This window comes from Pan troglodytes, chromosome 9 (genome assembly GCF_028858775.2).
Source record: "Pan troglodytes isolate AG18354 chromosome 9, NHGRI_mPanTro3-v2.0_pri, whole genome shotgun sequence".
Lineage (NCBI taxonomy): Eukaryota > Metazoa > Chordata > Mammalia > Primates > Hominidae > Pan > Pan troglodytes.
In genome coordinates, this window is record NC_072407.2 from 117,451,502 (window position 1) to 117,460,295 (window position 8,794).

The following is an 8,794-nucleotide window of genomic DNA, read 5'->3' on the forward strand; positions in this document are numbered from 1 at the left end:
AGCTGAGATCGCATCATTGCACTCCAGCCTGGGCGACAAGAGTGAAACTCCGTCTCAAAAAAAAAAAGTAAGGCCATATGTATGCTGAAAGTGATATGTAAACTATAAAGGCAGGTCCTATATGGCAAGAATCCTAACACAGAGCCTGGCACATAGTAACATTATTATCTGCCGTTACTATTATTACTACTCTTGCATTCATTGAATTCTTAAGTATTCTACATGCAAAATCTCATTTAATACTTGAAACAATCCCCAAGGTACATACTATTATTATCTTTCATTTTATATTTTTTAAACATGATTAGAAAGATTAAGTAACTGCCCTAAGATTACAGTCTCTAACTTGCAGAAAGAGCCTATGCAATTAACCACTGTGCCTTTCTAAATATCCGTAAAGTGAATGAATAAATTTCACATTACAATGCGTGAATAATAAGCAAAGGATAGCTACATTTTTAACATAAGATGAAAATATGCCAGCAACCCAGAAACATTTTTTTTTTGAACTAACAGAATTGCAGTATACTCCTAAGGAAAAACATTCCTCATGAAGCTGAATCTCCAGGAGAATCTAGCCAGGCCCCAGTCCTCCCACACTCGGAACACAGTATGGGGACATTGGAAGATGTGGGGTGTTTTCATCTCCCTTCATTCTCTTGGCACATCAAATGAACACCTACTCAAATTTCCAGTTGGCAAAGAACAACATGGGACATTTCTGTAGGAAATGCTAATGTCGTATGATTTACCTCACTAGAGGAATGCAAATAGCTTTAGAAATTTCCACCAAAATGTCCCCTGTGCCATAAGGTTAAGGAACTTGCACGTACAATTCCCCAGGTAAAGAAACTGAGTCCTGGGGCACATTTAGACTGGGTCTACATGCAAGAAGCAGAGCAGAGAATTTAGGATTAAGCTGTTTCTAGTCTATCCACTAGCCACACGCCTTTCCCACCCCCAGCTCCTTCACACTGAAGATCTCGCCAAGCAATTTAACATATGGAACATGTGAAGAACGCATCAAATTCCCGCAGCCGCTAAGTACAAGTTATGACTACTCTGGCTTTCTCATAGTAAAGCTCGTCATTTTCTGCTTCATGGACTAGAACTCCTCGCCAACTACAAGTTCCAAAATTTTCCCCTTTGCTACATGGATTTAACCAATTTTGAAAACCAGATGGTGTTTTTGCCATTTATAACTGATAATCAATTGTTTTGTGAATTTAATTTTTCAAGAAAGAACTGAAATACTTATCAGAATTACAATCTGGGTGCTTCTTGTGTTTGAATATAATTGCCAGAAGCACCAAGAGCCCAGGTTTTCCTTTTCTTTTTTTTCTTTTATTGTTGTGAGAAACTTTAAAGAGCAAGAGTGAGAGCAAGAGAGAGAGAGACCTTATATTGTTTGCTTTCACTAAAACAGTTAAGAAACATGGATAAACATATATGAAAAATGATCATTAAAAGATGATTCATGTTTTGAGGACTACATCAGAGACAATCTATGAGAACTAGCAGCATCTCGCTTTGTAAAGGACTAATTATTTGAGTACCTAGGTATAAAAAGCAACAAAGACAAATTATTAGGGAAAAGAAAACAGTATTTGGAGTCAGCATTTGCCCGGCAGGTGGATTATTTAAGTACCTATAGAAAAGTGATTTAATCTCTGTTACGAACTAAATGTTTTGTGTCTCCCCAAAATTCATATGTTGAAGCTTAAACTCCCCCCATGTGATGGTATTTAGGAGTGGGATCTTTGGGAGGTAATTAGATTTAGATGAGATTATGAAGGTGGGCCTCCATACTGGGATCAAAGTCCTTATAAGAAGAGCAAGAGATACCAGAGTTCTGTCTTGCCGTGAGCATGCACCGAGGAAAGGCTAGGTGATCACACAGCAAGAAGGCAGCCCTGTGCAAGCCAGGAAGAGGGCCCTCATCAGAACCCAATGATGCCTTCCAGCCCCCAGAAGAGCACAAAAATAAATTTCTGTTTTTTAAGCCACCCAGTCTACAGTATTTTCTTATATCCTCCTGAGCAGACTAAAGTAATCACTACGCCTCAGCTGCCATTTTCAAAAGGTGCATTAAAAATATCATAAATGTCAGCTTTTGATAGAAAAGCATTCCATACATTCAAGTAAGTTAGCAATGTATTAGAATATTGGACTAGATAGACTATTGGTCTCATTTAGTAGCTCTTATATACTTAGATTAAGATTAAGAAGCTCATCTTTAGGGGTATCAGTCTATGAATCTTTATGAAATATGAAGCCAGCTAAATACATATTTCTAAATGTGTAAACAGTTTACCCAAAGGTTTATTCTTCTAGTATCAGAGAGTTGACTGTACACTCTTGAATATCAAAAGTCAAATACCAATTTGAAGGAAAGTACTGAAGCAGGTTGCAGAAAAACCACACATGAACCGGATCAAGGAGCAGCCCCAATTCCCATGGAAGGGAATTTTCCATTGGGACTCAAGTCATCGTTTTTTCCAATCAAATATCTAGGAATATATCCAGATATATGTGGCTGATCCAAATACGTATTCAGTAAAAGAAAAAACATTGTGGTGTACTTCCACTGAGCAGTCACCGTTACATTTTGGGAATACAAAGGCAAATGAAAAACTGTAGCTACTGCCAAGGAACTCAGAGTATAGTTAGGGGAGGCAAAGTGCACCACAACTATCATATGTAATAAATGTTTTTACAATATGTGCACACAGCTCTACGTGAACACAAAAAGGAGGCACCTACTCCGGAGGCAAGTATGAATATGTGTGTGTCTCAGAACATTTTCACACAGGAGAAATTCTTGAGCCAAGTCTTAGAATTTAAGTAAGAGTCCACAAGGTAGAGAGGGATATTATTGGGGCAGGGGGGAGGTGTGACGAGAGGGGAAGTCATTTACAAGGCCCAAAAGCTTGGGAAAGCATCATGTATATTTGGGAAATTACAAATAGAATGGCCGGATGGCAGATTGTCAGAGGATGAGTGGCATGAAAGGAAGCTGGAAAAGATACACAGGGACTAGAGAATGTCTTGATTAACATGCTAAAAAGTTTCAATATTTATAGGTAATTAGAACCCATTGGTCTGGGTGCAGTAGCTCACACCTGTAATCCCAGCACTTTGGGAGGCTGAGGCCAGTGGATCATTTGAGGGCAGGAGTTTGAGACCAGCCTGGCCAACATGGTGAAACCCATCTCTACTGAAAATGCAAAAATTATCCGGGCATGGTGACACGTGCCTGTAATCCCATCTATTTGGGAGGCTGAGCCATGAGAACTGAGATTTGCTTGAACCTGGGAAGCAGAGGTTGCAGTGAGCCAAGATCATACCACTGCACTCCAGCCTAGCAGCCTGGGCAACACAGTGAGACTGTCTCAAAAAAAAAAAAAAAAAGAATTGTACTTGCAGCATTGGAGTAGATGTTGGTGTCATTCATCCAAGACAGGTATGGGCACATGGAAAAGGTTGGTTTGATCGTTTATTGTTTGTTTGAGGGATGGGTGCTGGAAAGAAGATAATTTTAACTTGGGGCAAGGAGGCTTTGAGATGCCTTTGAAATATTCAGCCAGACAACTTAGCTGGGAGTCAAGAGCATGTAGGTAGAAATTGAAGTCATGGACTTGAAGGAGGGGAGGAGAGTTTCACCCAGATAGAATATATTGAAGGACTATAAACAAAATAAGCTAGGGGTACCACTATGATGAACACCAATTATTTAAGGAGTGGACGGAGCTTGAGAAGGAGGGACATGGGGATAGGAAAAGAATGAAAAGAGGAAGGAAGCCAAAGAGGGAAGATGCAAAGATTAACCATGCCAACTGCTCACAGAGAAGTCTGATGAATATATTTCACAAAGATTATCAAAGGTTAGCATTAGAGATCAGATCTTCTTATGCTAAGGTCTAGTATTTGATCACCTCACAGTCTATATAAACAGTTTGATTAAAGTTTGACAAAACAAGGAGAGGGATATGTGCTAATTTTGCTTACCTTCCCAGTAGGGCAGGAAGATATGTTTGCTAGTGATTTTCTAATATGGAAGAAATAGCTTTAGAGTTTTTCAATTTGACATTCAATTTCATTGACACTGAAAGACAGCCTTGGGTGGGATAGAGGGATTGTGGCAACTGAGGTAACTCAACTAATTATCACATATAGACCTTAGTTTTTACTTCCAAACTAAAATGTGATTGGTTATGATACTGTAAAAGTTTTCTTCCATACTTTAGAAGTAATATATTCCTGATATGATATCATAATTGTCAGATGAGGCTTTCTGATAATTCCATAGCAGTACCGCACAACTTCCCAGGCAGCAGGATTTCAGCAAGATCCATTAAAAAAACAGATATTGATATCTATAGATTTTCATAAAGCTGCAAATATAAAATAGCCATATTATGAATATGAGATTGTATCACTCATGCTGCTAAAAGATGACAATGGTAATATAACTTTTTGTAATATGGGTTGTAAACAGGACAAGTTCTGAATAGAAATTGTCTCGATAATTTATCTTGCCGTCCCAAACAGGAAAACGTTTTAGGAGAATGTTCTCAAAAACCAATCATTGGGGCCTTATGATGGCCCTGTCCAACTTTTCATGCTTGTTCCCCTGGTTTCAAATGAAACTTAAATTTTTCAACTGCATTTTGAACTGGAGATTCAACTTTTGTTTTTTCCTTCTTTCTGGTTGTCCCTGCCTGACTAGTGGGCAACTTGGGTATTTATATTTTTGCACCAAAGTGTCTATATTTTTTCGTTCTTCAAACTCTGTCAATATAAATCAGACTATTGTCTGACTCTGTAATGAACAACAAACCCTAAATTTCCAAAGGACTGCATGTAGTTTAGCAATGCAACTCACATTAAAATCAATGCCTCGCTAAATCCCATGTAACTCTTTGAAAATGTAGGGGTTTGTCAAAAGGGTTCCAGAAGAGGAATAATCATCTTACTCTTTTGCAGATTTAAGTATTGCAAGTTCTGTCTTTTTCTTTTTTAAAAGTTACTTTGGCTCTCCAAGGATGCCTCTCTATCAGCTAGCAGGAACCCCACGTGGTGCTTTGAACATCTTCTTTTACCGGTCCCCAGACTGTGAAGAACTGAAGTTCAGTTTGTTTAAAGATCATGTTTTGAAGAAAAGCAACGCTTAATTTCAGTCTTTCATGTTCACTGACAGCATTGTCACTTGCTAAGCTATTTCTCTAAGACTTTGGTTACAGTACTATATCTTTCTATATATTTTATTTATGTGGCTTGGTCTGTGATGAATAACACATTTATGCAAAAATCTCAATATATCTACAAGATGCCAATAAACAGAATGGGCATACTCTCCTATAGTGCAGTTAATAAAATACAGTAAATAGCATATAGTTTCAGAGGCAATTAGTAGAGTTTGTGGCTCCAATTACAAAAAAAAGCCCTTATGATTTCTAATAATTGTTATTTATCCTTCCTCTGAAGTGGTCGTCTTGTCTGTGTCAGCTGTGGCCTAGAAACAGCATTGCCAGTGGGGAAGGTATATAGTGGCTGCTCACCACACTAGGATGAGAAAGAGAAATTGAGGATCAGGACCCTAGAGCTAACTACTCTTCTTGGAGAGCTACTCCATGGGGCTTTGGATTGATCTTATTCTGCTCTGCCATCCACTCATGTCCTCCCACCAGGGTCAATTACCTGGCTTCCCAGTTCACACAGCCAACCTGAACAGTATATTTTGCTTGCTAATGTGAAGGAGAGAAAATCTCATGAAGTCAATTCAAACTTAGAAAGGGTTAGCAATCCCAAGTTGGTAAGGTGTCTGGCATATTAGTCTTCTAAAGATGCATTTTGTAAAGCATGATCATCTTAGCACCAGGTGCCACCAGCTCACTTCATGCTAGTTTAATACCTGTTTGATCATGAAGCAAGCCCAAGGGAGGCTCCCAGGTCATTTGTCCACTGTTCTGTCTCGAAGCAGTGCCAATGGATCAATGTCCTGCTCCTAAAGAATCTCCCAAGTAGGCTAAGATTTGATATCCACAGAACCCAGGAACATTGTGCATGCCTGATATTTAAATGACTCTGCCCCTCTTCTCAAACTTACAAGGCGTCCATCACACTTATATTCAGGGTAACAATGTTACGCTGGTAAATTACATGTGTTCAGCATCTACTGCAAATAGAATTTCTGATTTAAAATTTATAAAATTATCTCTTCCACCCTCTGGGTTTACATTGTGGCTCATCCAGGGGCTTTTATTCAATATGTGTTTTGTTATGAAGATGCAAAAGAAAAATGGAAAGCCCCCCGCTTTTCTTTCCCCCCTCCTCCATCGAATGCACTAATAAAGCAAAGTTTTTTGATTTAGAAGAAATCCTATTGAGGGCCTAAAGGGGTGTCATCACAGTAAAATCACTTCTTCATTATCTGATTCTTTTCCCAATTGGCAGTGCTTTACAGAGAGCCATATTCTTTCAAAACCAATGATAAAGAGGTATTTGGAATAAACAGAAGAGCCCCTAGTCAATGAATACCTCAGATTGCCATGGATTGTGACTTTTAAAGCCAATTCCAAGGAACTCAGCCTTTTTATCTTCAAATGTTCAAAATTAATTTGCTGAGCCATACAGATGGGTTTTCTCCCTGCACTAAAATTGTCTTTAAAATCACTGAGGTTTAGACTGTGCTTTCCATGCAGAAGCAGAGGGGCGGTTATTTCTAATGTTTTCTTCTTCCTTTTTTATGATATCATTGATTTATTTATTTTAAATAATTGAGAAAAAGAGATGTTTTTGCAGAGGGCAAGAGGGCTGAAGCTAATGTACAACCTTCTAGTACACAACACCAGTTCAACTCAATTATCTGGGGTCTGGGGAGACTCCAACCTGCCCATTTCTGTTTCTCAGAGGCAGGTTAAAAATCACCCAAATGGAACTGGTTTGCTGAATCAGGTTGCAGTGGCCAATTCCATATTCTCATCATTTTTGAAAGATTGCTCTTCAACTCTGAAAGGCATTGCAAATAAACACACAAAAAAGAAAAAAAATCCACTTTCTCCCTGGAAAGATATAACCTTAAGGTAGCTTAGCACTTAGACCCTAGCCTTTCCTGCAAAGTTCAAAAACTCAGAATCCCTGAAAGGACACTCATGGACACCTAGAAGTCACAGTAGAAAGACTATGACCATAGCCTCCTACTCACTAATAAACAGTCTTTTTATTTCAGGAATTTTACTGGATGTCTTTTTAGGTGTCTAGACCACTATAAAATCCATCATTTATAAGCATTTTGCATTTCAGTTAAACCCTCTACTCTTGAAGGAATTATCATTTTTCTGAAGGTTAGTGGCTCATTCTCTTCTCAGTTAAGCTTATTTATTATTAAGGGAAAAGAAGCAAAAAGGAGAACAGGAATAAATTAATATTTTTTAGAAACTATGTGCCAGGAAATGTGTTAGCTTGCCTTAAATGCATAATCTTTTTTTTTTTTAGAAGCTCCCCCTTTTCTTCCCTCACTGATAAGCGTATCATATAAAAGGCCCTTTCTGGCAGAAAAATTTGAAATCGGCTTATTCCGATTCTAAAAAAGTTAAAGGGACATTATTTGAATTTTTGCTGAAGGGTTCCAGATCGTCAAACTACTTCACTGGATAAAAGGAATAATAGAGATAGGATCTGTATTCAAATGCTATATTATTATTTTTTCTTCATTAGTTTGAAATGCATTTTGACAAAGGTATACAAATCTTAATCAGAGCTGAGAAGTATGGAATAAGAGAGAGAAGCATCAATATCTCCCTCAAGGTTTAAGATATTTTTTCCCAATATCTCTCTTCATGAAGCTCAAATGTTGAATGGACCTGCCTTCATCTTTCTTTACAATTGCCTTCCTGGGTATTTTAAAATTAATCAGTCAAGCAAATATTTATTGACCAATATACTATGTTAGTCACCAAGAAAGTTACAAAGATGTAAAGACATGATCTCTTATCTCAAATAATTTATAATCAAGTTAAAGAGGCAAGATCTGTGAAAAGTTAACTTATAGCTCAAGGCTATATATGAGAAGCTTCTAATAGGTAGAGGAAAAGGCTATGCAAATATAGTAAAATCCCCTTAAACAATTCCTTATGGTACAGATTTAATTACATCAATAATCAGCTTATGTACCTTATACTAACAAAATCAAAAGATCTTATATGACATAATTGACAATAAATACAAATAAATCTCAAAAAACAAGACTACGTGTATACATTCAAATAATATACCTACTTATATTGCTGCCTTGTTATTCTGAATTGTCAATCTGAAAAAGAAAAAACTGGATGCTAAATTTGCATATAATTTCACTTCATATAAAAATGTACCTTCTTGTTTCATGCCTTTTTCTCACTTCTTTCCCGCCATTGAAAACTCAAAGGTCACGCACAGTGTCAGGCTGAATAATGCTCTTTTTCCCCCACAAAAAAAATTCAGCTTCTAATTCCTGGCCCCTGTGAATGTTACCTTGTATGGAAAAGGAGTTTTTGCAGCTGTGATTAAGTTAAGGATCTTGTGATGGGCTATCCAGGTGGGCTCTATGTGCCATCACAATTATCTTTATAAGAAGGAGGCAGAGGAAGACTTGATATACACACAGACACAGAAGAGATGGGGAAGATGGAGCAGAGATTTAAAGATGCTGGCCTTGAAGATTGGAATGACATGGCCACAGACCAAGAAATATCAGCAGCCACGAGAGGCTGGAAGAGGCAAAGAGCAAATTCTGCCATAGAGCCTCTGGAGG